The sequence below is a fragment of the Dendrobates tinctorius genome, unplaced genomic scaffold, assembly GCF_039654945.1.
Source record: "Dendrobates tinctorius isolate UK_male_01 unplaced genomic scaffold, ASM3965494v1 ptg000020l, whole genome shotgun sequence".
Taxonomy (NCBI): domain Eukaryota; kingdom Metazoa; phylum Chordata; class Amphibia; order Anura; family Dendrobatidae; genus Dendrobates; species Dendrobates tinctorius.
Window position 1 is genome coordinate 1,142,086 of NW_027361688.1, and position 12,264 is coordinate 1,154,349.

Here is a 12,264-nt window from a genome sequence, read left to right on the forward strand (position 1 = left end):
TGCCCATATACCCATCATACATATCCTCCATCCCATAGTCCCGTTCCCATATACCCATCATACATATTCTCCATCCCATAGTCCCGTGCCCATATACCCATCATACACATCCTCCATCCCATAGTCCCGTGCCCATATACCCATCATACATATCCTCCATCCCATAGTCCCGTGCCCATATACCCATCATACACATCCTCCATCCCATAGTCCTGTGCCCATATACCCATCATACATATCCTCCATCCCATAGTCCCGTGCCCATATACCCATCACACATCCTCCATCCCATAGTCCCGTGCCCATATACCCATCATACATATCCTCCATCCCATAGTCCCGTGCCCATATACCCATCATACATATCCTCCATCCCATAGTCCCGTGCCCATATACCCATCACACATCCTCCATCCCATAGTCCCGTGCCCATATACCCATCATACATATCCTCCATCCCATAGTCCCGTGCCCATATACCCATCATACACATCCTCCATCCCATAGTCCTGTGCCCATATACCCATCATACATATCCTCCATCCCATAGTCCCGTGCCCATATACCCATCACACATCCTCCATCCCATAGTCCCGTGCCCATATACCCATCATACATATCCTCCATCCCATAGTCCCGTGCCCATATACCCATCATACACATCCTCCATCCCATAGTCCCGTGCCCATATACCCATCACACATCCTCCATCCCATAGTCCCGTGCCCATATACCCATCACACATCCTCCATCCCATAGTCCCGTGCCCATATACCCATCATACATATTCTCCATCCCATAGTCCCATGCGCCCATATACCCATCATACATATCCTCCATCCCATAGTCCAGTGCCCATCTGCCCATCATACACATCCTCCATCCCATAGTCCCGTGCCCATATACCCATCATACATATTCTCCATCCCATAGTCCCGTGCCCATATACCCATCATACATATTCTCCATCCCATAGTCCCGTGCCCATATACCCATCATACATATCCTCCATCCCATAGTCCCGTTCCCATATACCCATCATACATATTCTCCATCCCATAGTCCCGTGCCCATATACCCATCATACACATCCTCCATCCCATAGTCCCGTGCCCATATACCCATCATACATATCCTCCATCCCATAGTCCCGTGCCCATATACCCATCATACACATCCTCCATCCCATAGTCCTGTGCCCATATACCCATCATACATATCCTCCATCCCATAGTCCCGTGCCCATATACCCATCACACATCCTCCATCCCATAGTCCCGTGCCCATATACCCATCATACATATCCTCCATCCCATAGTCCCGTGCCCATATACCCATCATACATATCCTCCATCCCATAGTCCCGTGCCCATATACCCATCACACATCCTCCATCCCATAGTCCCGTGCCCATATACCCATCATACATATCCTCCATCCCATAGTCCCGTGCCCATATACCCATCATACACATCCTCCATCCCATAGTCCTGTGCCCATATACCCATCATACATATCCTCCATCCCATAGTCCCGTGCCCATATACCCATCACACATCCTCCATCCCATAGTCCCGTGCCCATATACCCATCATACATATCCTCCATCCCATAGTCCCGTGCCCATATACCCATCATACACATCCTCCATCCCATAGTCCCGTGCCCATATACCCATCACACATCCTCCATCCCATAGTCCCGTGCCCATATACCCATCACACATCCTCCATCCCATAGTCCCGTGCCCATATACCCATCACACATCCTCCATCCCATAGTCCCGTGCCCATATACCCATCATACATATCCTCCATCCCATAGTCCCATGCCCATATACCCATCATACATATTCTCCATCCCATAGTCCCGTGCCCATATACCCATCATACATCCTCCATCCCATAGTCCCGTGCCCATATACCCATCATACACATCCTCCATCCCATAGTCTCATGCCCATATACCCATCATACACATCCTCCATCCCATAGTCCCGTGCCCATATACCCATCATACATATCCTCCATCCCATAGTCCCGTGCCCATATACCCATCATACACATCCTCCATCCCATAGTCCCGTGCCCATATACCCATCATACACATCCTCCATCCCATAGTCCCGTGCCCATATACCCATCATACACATCCTCCATCCCATAGTCCTGTGCCCATATACCCATCATACATATCCTCCATCCCATAGTCCCGTGCCCATATACCCATCACACATCCTCCATCCCATAGTCCCGTGCCCATATACCCATCATACATATCCTCCATCCCATAGTCCCGTGCCCATATACCCATCATACATATCCTCCATCCCATAGTCCCGTGCCCATATACCCATCACACATCCTCCATCCCATAGTCCCGTGCCCATATACCCATCATACATATCCTCCATCCCATAGTCCCGTGCCCATATACCCATCATACACATCCTCCATCCCATAGTCCTGTGCCCATATACCCATCATACATATCCTCCATCCCATAGTCCCGTGCCCATATACCCATCACACATCCTCCATCCCATAGTCCCGTGCCCATATACCCATCATACATATCCTCCATCCCATAGTCCCGTGCCCATATACCCATCATACACATCCTCCATCCCATAGTCCCGTGCCCATATACCCATCACACATCCTCCATCCCATAGTCCCGTGCCCATATACCCATCACACATCCTCCATCCCATAGTCCCGTGCCCATATACCCATCATACATATCCTCCATCCCATAGTCCCATGCCCATATACCCATCATACATATTCTCCATCCCATAGTCCCGTGCCCATATACCCATCATACATCCTCCATCCCATAGTCCCGTGCCCATATACCCATCATACACATCCTCCATCCCATAGTCTCATGCCCATATACCCATCATACACATCCTCCATCCCATAGTCCCGTGCCCATATACCCATCATACATATTCTCCATCCCATAGTCCCGTGCCCATATACCCATCACACATCCTCCATCCCATAGTCCCGTGCCTATATACCCATCATACATATCCTCTATGATGACATCAGTGTCGCCATGGCAACCATTGTGACATCATAATGAGGGGAGGGGCTTGATACGCACACACTTTTTCCCCAGTATGTAGATAGGGGCAAAATTGTTTGGTGAATTGGAACGCGCGGGGTTAAAATTTCACCTCACAACATAGCCTATGACGCTCTCGGGGTCCAGACGTGTGACTGTGCCAAATTTTGTGGCTGTAGCTGTGACGGTGCGGATGCCAATCCCGGACATACACACACTTGAGCTTTATATAATAGATATCTACAGACCATCTCACCTGCAAAACCAGAAGAAGGTAGGCCACAACCCCCTAATACTCGACCTCTAACCAGTCATGCACAAGATTTGCCTTTATCAGGTATAAAATATGAGGGCAGTGATGTAATAATCAAGATGGGTGATCCGTTTAAAGTTATGGATTCAGGAAAAGGAGGGATCTGTGTGCTGGATCCTGCAGACATATTACTGGATGTAACCACGGCTGGTAATAATCTCCTTATATCAGATGACCTGAAAACTGCGACCTGGACAGGAATAAGACAGAATCGTCCAGAAACAGCAGAGAGATTCCAGGATAATCAGGTGATGAGCAGGAGGAGATTTACCTCAGGACGACATTACTGGGATGTGGAGATCAGTGGACCTGTATTGTGGAGGGTGGGGATGTGTTACCCCAGTATAGACAGGAGGGGGCGCCAGTCATACATTGGATGTACAGTAATAACATGTCATGGTGTTTATGTTCAGGGCTGGGGTATAATAATCAGTATTTAGTGATACATGACCGGAAACAGACCCAGGTGCCTAACGACATCTCCAGTGATGGGGTCAGGATCTGTCTGGATTATGAGGCCGGGCAGCTGTCCTTTTATGAGCTGTGTGACCCCATCAGACACTTACACACCTTCACTGCCGCCTTCTCCGAGCCCCTACATGGTTCATGGTTTTCAGTTTTATGGTTTTCACTAGAGTTGAGCGACTTTTGGTTTTTTAGGGTCGCGTTTCGTTTCGTGAAACCCGACTTTTCCAAAAGTCGGGTCGAGCAAGATCGTCCGATTATAGGGAAAAGTCGGGGTCGTCCCGAAACACGAAACCCAATGTAAGTCAATGGGGAATAAAAGTCGGCAGTGAGAGGAGGACAGGAAACACACCTACAGTGCCCATTTGAATGCCAAAAGCATCAATTCTTCTTACTTAAGCTTGTCAACCTTAATTAACTTCATAATACAAGTTACGCACTGAAAAATGGGGGTTATTTGGCTAAAGTTGTGGGGGGGGAGGGCTGGCTGCAGGTTTTCATGTGCCCTGGGCGAAAGAGCGCCCCTTTAACACATACCACAACTCATCATGCACCAATACGGCAGAGAAATAGCGGTATAGTACAATGAAAAATACTTCACTTTTTACATCTCATGACGAGGCCCATCTATTTCTCCATACAGAATCATTGGTCCCATATAATGTTTGAAACAGTATATGATGAGCTCCACATAATGCTACAGTATATGTTGGTCCCCATGGATGAAGCTCCACTGTCTTATGGGCCCAAATAATGCTCCAAACATAATGGGCCCCATTTCTAATGCTCTAGTGTATAATGGGCCCTGTAAATGCTGCTCCAGTGTCTGATGTCCACCTTTGGAATGTTCCAGTGTATGGTGGGCCCCATCTATCATTCTCCAGAGTATAGTGCTCCCCAAAAATTGCTGTCCCAACATTGAAAACAATCAAATAAGTCTCCTCGCTAGGGAATCCCTGTACTTGTCTGGACTCCTCGTCGTCTCCATCTTCCATCTCACTGCACAGTATTTCAACTTTGCAAGTGCTGTGATCCTGGGCAAGCAGGGGGGGCCCACTCGTTGGCGACGGCACTAGCACAGGGCCCCTGATAGTACGGTGGTGTGTCTGATGGCGGGTGGGCCGAACCTGCACTTTCATCTGCAGCTTCCTCTTTGTCACCGTGTAAGATGGAACTGTATATGGGAAGGGTAACCTGAGTTTCATCAGGGTCAGATTCAGGCCGTGTAGCATGCGAGGGGAATGTAGTGGTCTGGGTCAATGTACCAGCAGATTCATCGAGCAGTGGCTGGGCATCAGTGCACTTGTGTCGCCCCCAGGAGTACGGTCGCCACAGTGGCATTACCTTCTTCCTAGGGAGTGTGATGTCATGCTTGGGAGCAACGAACGATCTCTCTAGCAGGTTAACTGATTGGGCGGCGTTATTCCCACGAGTCATGACCCTCCAAACAGCGTTCATGAAGGCAAAGTGTTTGTTTTACGTGGGCAGTATGGTTGCAAAGCTGAACCTTAAAGGAATGTCCAGAAGGGCACCACCAGGAGTGGAGCCTACGGTTAAATTCGACTCCACCTGGGAAACCTCAACCATGCCAGCTACAGAACAGATGCACACATTGCAAGCTTAATTCCGTTAACGAACGAGACTCCGTCATGCCCCGCGGTCCGAGTCCGGCTTACTAGAGGGACACGTGAGGCTCTGGCACATGAGATTGGCCAATAACTGGTGTGTCATGCCCTTACATGTCCGTGGCTGCATGTGCGCTACACTGAAAAGGCCAGCGTTTGTCGCTTACAGGTGCAGATAACCCGCTGAACAACGTTAGTGATGGGGATCACTGATTACAATTATTACCCGCGAACAATGATTTCCCAGTAAGTGCAGGTCAACCGCAGTTCCGGAATTAGGCCTAACCGTCATTCCTGAAAAAATGAAAAACTTACGTGTGCAAACCACAGGTGCTGTAGCTTGCTTAACAGCTCGCCAGCCGTTCTCACGCCCAGTATGGCTTGCACGTGATTGCACAAAGGTGAGAAAGGGTACCGTATCCCCGGATAACATGTATGGATAGCGTACACATTCAAAATATATGTCTATACATCAGGAGGCAGGCTCAGACGGTGTTAGGCCCAGTATGGATTGCACGTGATTGCACAAAGGTTAGAAAGGGTACCGTTTCCCCAGATAACATGTATGGATAGCGTACACATTCAAAATATATGTCTATACATCAGGAGGCAGGCTCAGACGGTGTTAGGCCCAGTATGGATTGCACGTGATTGCACAAAGGTTAGAAAGGGTACCGTTTCCCCGGATAACATGTATGGATAGCGTACACATTCAAAATATATGTCTATACATCAGGAGGCAGGCTCAGACGGTGTTAGGCCCAGTATGGATTGCACGTGATTGCACAAAGGTGAGAGAGGGTACCGTATCCCCAGATAACATGTATGGATAGCGTACACATTCAAAATATATGTCTATACATCAGGAAGCAGGCTCAGACGGTGTTAGGCCCAGTATGGATTGCACGTGATTGCACAAAGGTTAGAAAGGGTACCGTATCCCCAGATAACATGTATGGATAGCGTACACATTCAAAATATATGTCTATACATCAGGAGGCAGGCTCAAACGGTGTCAGGCACAGTATGGATTTGACGGCCCAGACTACACAGCGGAGGAGCAGGGAGAGGTAAAGATTGCAAATGCTGGGGCCCTGCCCAAGCAAGGGGGGCCCACTCGTGGGCGTCGGTACTGGCACTGGGCCCCTTATAGTACGGCGGTGTGTCTGACGGCGGGTGTGCACCACCACCGTCAGAGACACTTGATTGCACTATGAGGGACCCTGTGCCAGTGCCCGTGCCCAAGAGTCGGCCTACCCACCTGTCCAGGGCAACGGCACTCGCACGGTGTCGTGCGCTAGGTGGTGACCCCGGCCATGGGGGGAGGCAGCACAGTTAGGGAGTTTTAGAAAGTGGCATATGTTGATGTTGGACATTCAGCTGATGCAAAAGGTGAAATAGGTGAAGTACCAGGAAGAGGTGGACCAAAGCAAGCCATTTTTCTGTCACCCTATGTGTCATCAGGGGAAGGTGGGACAAAATCCTTGGAAACCCATGCGTGGTTCATTTTAATGAAGGTTAGATCATCCACATTTTGGGTTGACAGACGGGTCCTTTTTTCTGTCAGGATTGATCCAGCTGCACTGAAGACTCTTTCCGATAGCACACTTGCAGCTGGGCAAGCGAGCTCCTGTAAGGCATATTGTGCCAATTCAGGCCAGGTGTCCAGTTTAGCGTTTAGTTTGTAACCATAGTTGACAACTGCTGTCTCCTGTCACTTTCCATCGATGCAGTATTACCAGTTGTGTGAGCGGTACTTGAAAAATCAGTCCACAACATTGTCATGAAACCCCTGTCTCCAACGCCACTTCTGCTGTGTGCACCACGAACACCTCTGCCAAGCTGCCCCCGGCCCATACGGCTCGTGTGAGAACCATCACCGCTGCTGTGTGCTGGGAATGCCTCAAGCAACCGATTTACCAGAGTTGCTTGTTTATTAGCCAATATTAGGTCAAGGTTCTCCTGTGGCATGATGTTTTGTAATTTGCCTTTATAGCGTGGATCCAGGATGCTGGCCAACCAGTAGTCGTCATCGTTCATCATTTTGGCAATGCGGGGGTCCCTTTTTAGGATCTGCAAGGCATAATCTGACATGTGGGCCAATGTTCCCGGTGTCAATGATGCACTGCGAGTGCTGGGTGGAGGAGCACTTTCTGGCAAATCCACATCCCTCCAGTCACGTACAAACCCTGTACCAGACCTTGCCACGCCAACATTTTCACTTGCCCCACGAGATGCATCCTCCTCCCCTAAGTAATCATCCCCATCATCCTCCTCCTCCTCCTCTTCTTCCTCTACCTCGTCCAGGAGAGGTCCCTGAGCAGACAATGGCTGAATGTCATCAAGGATTCCCTCCTCCTCTTCCTCCTCATCAACATTGGCTGCAGAAGCCTGCTCCTTAAGGTGCGTCAAAGTTTGCATGAGCAGACGCATAAGTGGGATGCTCATGCTTAGGATGGCGTCGTCTGCGCTTATCAGCTGTGTGCATTCCTCAAAACACTGAAGGACTTTACAGAGGTCTTTCAGCTTCGACCACTGCACACCGGTCAACTCCATGTCTGCTCTCAAAGTGCCTGGCCGTGTATCCTCCCACAAATGCATTATGGCCTGCCTCTGCTCGCACAGCCGCTCCACCATGTGCAGGGTGGAGTTCCACCTTGTTGCAATGTCGATAATGAGGCGGTGGTTGGGAAGGTGGAGCAATCGCTGCAGCTTCTGCATACGAACGGAGTGTACAGGCGACCGGCGGATGTGCGCGCACAGTCTTCGCACCTTCTGGAGCAGGGCTGTTAACTCCGGATAATTTTTGAGGAAGCACTGCACCACCAGGTTCAAGGTGTGAGCCAAGCAAGGTATGTGGCTGAGTTTTGAAAGGGCTATGGCTGCCACAAAATTACGCCCGTTATCACTAACTACCTTGCCTGCCTCAAGATGTACACTGCCCAGCCATGACTCAGTTTGTCGCTGAAAGTACTCGGCCAGCACCTCGGCGGTGTGTCTGTCGCCCAAACACATCATCTGCAACACTGCCTGCTGACGCTTTCCAATAGCTGCTCGATAGGGGGACACCTCGTGTGCAACAGTGGCAGCTGCAGATGGAGTGCTCGTATGACTGCGCTCTGTGGACGAGCTTTCGCTTCTGGAGGAGGAGGAGGAGGAGAAGGAGGGTCGAACGCCTACAGCCAACTGTTTCCTATACCGTGGGCTAGGCAGCACTGTCCCACCACCACTGTCCCCTGTGGACCCTGCATCCACCACATTAACCCAGTGCGCAGTGATGGACACGTAACGGCCCTGGCCATGCCGACTGGACCATGCATCAGTTGTGAGGTGCACCTTTCCGCTCACTGACTGCTTGAGTGCATGGACAATGCGGTCTTTCACATGATGGTGGAGGGCTGGGATGGCTTTGCGAGAGAAGAAGTGGCGACTGGGTAGGTCATAGCGTGGTACTGCATAGGCCATGAGTTCGCGGAAAGCTGCGCTTTCCACCAACTGAAAGGGCATCATCTCAAACGAGATTAGTTTGGCAATGTGGGCGTTCAAACCCAGTGTATGCGGATGAGAGACTGAGTACTTTCTTGACCTACTCATAGTGTCTGGGTGAGCTGGACTTGAGAGCTGCATATGGTGGAAGTAGCGGTGGACAGGGCGGACTGAGAGAGGGTTGATGATGGTGATGGAAGTGGTGTTCTTTCTGATGGCCTAGAATCAGTCTTTCGTTGATATAACAGTGGGATTCCCTGACTGCTGTGGCCTTGCAACGACACCTCAACATTTGCTGCTGTGCTAACCGGTGGGCTTACAGTGGGGGAAACAATGTAGCGTTGCTGACTACCTTCGTTGTGATCAGTTGCACATGTGGCACTTGAGGTTTGGTGTCGTGTCCACGCTTGCAAGTGCATGCTGGTTAAATGTCTAAGCATGCAACTGGTATTCAAATTTTTCAGATTTTTCCCTCGGCTAAAGGTCTTTGCGCACTTCTTACAGATAACCTTGGCCTGATCATGAGGATTTTGTTCAAAAAAGTGCCACACTGCACTCTTCCTACTTTGGCAGACATTTTGCGGCCTAGCACGCTGTGATGTTTTGACCCTCTGGACAAGCTGTCCAGCAACTCTTTTGATTTTTGGAACCTGTCTTTGGAGTGCTCCGGGCCTGCCAGATAACAGCTGTTGCGATGTCGATGTCTGCTGTGGATGCTCCTCATCTGAGCTATTGGAAGCAGCACCCTCTTCCCCCAATGGATGCCAATCTGGGTCAACAACTGGGTCATCCATCACCTCCTCTTCAATGTCATGTGCACCTTCCTCTGTGTCACCGTGTATGGTGGTATAGTGTGTGGGAAGGGGCACCTGAGTCTCATCAGGGTCAGAATCTGGCTCTGTATACTGCGAGGACAATGTAGTGCTCTGGGCGAATGTACCAGCAGAATCATCCATCAGCGGCTGTGCATCAGTGCACTCCATGTCAGATTCATCTTGGCCTGGGTAATTCACCATTTCACTTGATAATCCAGGCATGGTATGTGAAAACAGCTCCATGGAGTAATCAGTAGTATGGCCTGCATCATCCTTCAATCTTGGTTGGGGTGAAGGATACAAGGAAAGGTGTGGTTCATGAACATGAGCCTCCAATGACGACTCAGTGCTTTTACTTTTTACAACTGAAGAAGAGGAGGCGATAGAGCTGGAGGCTGAGTCAGCAATGTAAGACAAAACTTTTTCCTGATGCTCTGGCTTTAAAAGCGGTTTGCCAACTCCTAGAAAACTAAGCGTTCGAGGCCTTATGTAGCCAGACGATGACGCAGCCTCAACACCTCCTGCATTCGATCCTATTTTGCTCTTGCCACTACCATCAGATCCACCTCCAACACCATCATTACCAGCTGCCAACCCCCGCCCAATTCCACGGCCTCTTCCACCAGCCTTCCTCATTTTTGGTAGAAATGTAGACAAAATCCAACAAACTATATAGTAATGTAAAACAAGGTACAAGGTGTCTATAGGACAGGGGAGATTTTGAATTTCTGCACACACTTGTGGACACTGGACACTTTTGGATTGTGTGAGGCCCAATGAATATCTGAGCGCTATGTGACAGGCTCGATGGCACAGCAGTGACCAAAGTGACTAGAGGATAAGGGAGATTTTGAATTTCTGCACACACTTGTGGACACTGGACACTTATGGATTGTGTGAGGCCCACTGATATCTGAGCGCTATGTGACAGGCTCGATGGCACAGCAGTGACCAAAGTGACTAGAGGATAAGGGAGATTTTGAATTTCTGCACACACTTGTGGACACTGGACACTTTTGGATTGTGTGAGGCCCACTGAATATCTGAGCGCTATGTGACAGGCTCGATGGCACAGCTGTGACCAAAGTGACTAGAGGATAAGGGAGATTTTGAATTTCTGCACACACTTGTGGACACTGGACACTTATGGATTGTGTGAGGCCCACTGAATATTACAGCGCTATGTCACAGGCAGAAATTGGCTAGTGTATCACAAACTACAAGGTGTATGTAGAATTGGGCAGAATAGGAATCTCCCTAGAGTGCAGGACTGTAAGAACGGAACATGTCCTCGTTTTATTCTCACAGAGTGACACAGATAGCTTCACTGTGGCTGTGATAACAGCCGTTACACGGTACTGTGTGAGGAGCGTACACCGCTGTATGGTGTGAAAAAATGCACGCTCAGTACCTCAGCAGGACAAAAAAAAAAAGTTGGGATTGCTTTTAAAAAAGCAGTTTGCGGAGCAGTGGGTAAACAGCAATGCAGGAATGTCAGGAAGCCTTAGAAGGCAGCCCAACAACCAACACCACTGATACACCACTATATAGCCTCCCCTTGCACACACAGTGACTGGTGTGTTGTGCAGGCCAAATCGCTAGCAGCAGAAGCAGTTTTTTTTTCTTCTTCCCTGCCTAACGCTCTCCCTACAGAATCAGCAGCAACCTCTCCCTATACTGAGATTGGCAGAAGTAAGATGGCGGTCGGCGTGCACGCCCTTTTATACCCCCTGTGACGCCCACCAAAGCAAGCCAATCACTTGCATGCCCTTCTGAAAGATGGTGGTGACCCCTGCCTATGTCATCACGTTGCCCACAGTGTCCGTGGATCCTGATTGGCTGAAAAAGAGCGCAAAACAAACTTTTGAAACGCGACTTTGGCGCGTAAGTCGCCGACCTCGTGGCCGACCTCATCCTAGGGTCGGGTTTCGTTTCATGAAACCCGACTTTGCCAAAAGTCGGCGACTTTTGAAATTTTTCGACCCGTTTCGCTCAACTCTAGTTTTCATATGCAGTAAAAATGACCTGGCAACAGTATTCTCCAGGTCAGTCGGAGTGCGGAGATGTTCCCTTCCACAGAGTTGTGTGACTGTTTGTTTTTTTGGTTATGATTTTATTAATACAAATTTGGGGCGCATACAGTAGATTGATCACTTTTTATTGCATTTTTGCGAAACTGCAGGGACTGAAAACAAAAACAATAAATTTTTTCCATTTTGAAGTGTAGTGAAATGTGTTTTCTTGTTGCTATTAATGTATGATTTAAATAATTTGAGATTTTGATCAGACTTTCATAGGTTTGGTGATTCCAATTATGTTTATTGTTACTACTTTTTAAATGTTTTAGTTTAAATCTAGAAATAGGGGGTGATTTAACTTTAAAGTTTCACATTTTTTTTTAATATTTTTAGAAAGATTTTGTTTATTTTTTAGCATATTTTTTACTCCTCTTTGGGAACTTTAACCCCTTTCTGCCATTAGACGT

The 12,264-nt window shown here is 48.8% G+C and overlaps 1 pseudogene; it reads left to right on the forward strand.

Annotated features, from left to right (window-relative positions):
- The first annotated feature begins 3,332 nt into the window (after nt 1-3,332).
- LOC141083700 (tripartite motif-containing protein 14-like) overlaps nt 3,333-12,264 on the forward strand; it is a 46,099-nt pseudogene continuing 37,167 nt past the window's right edge.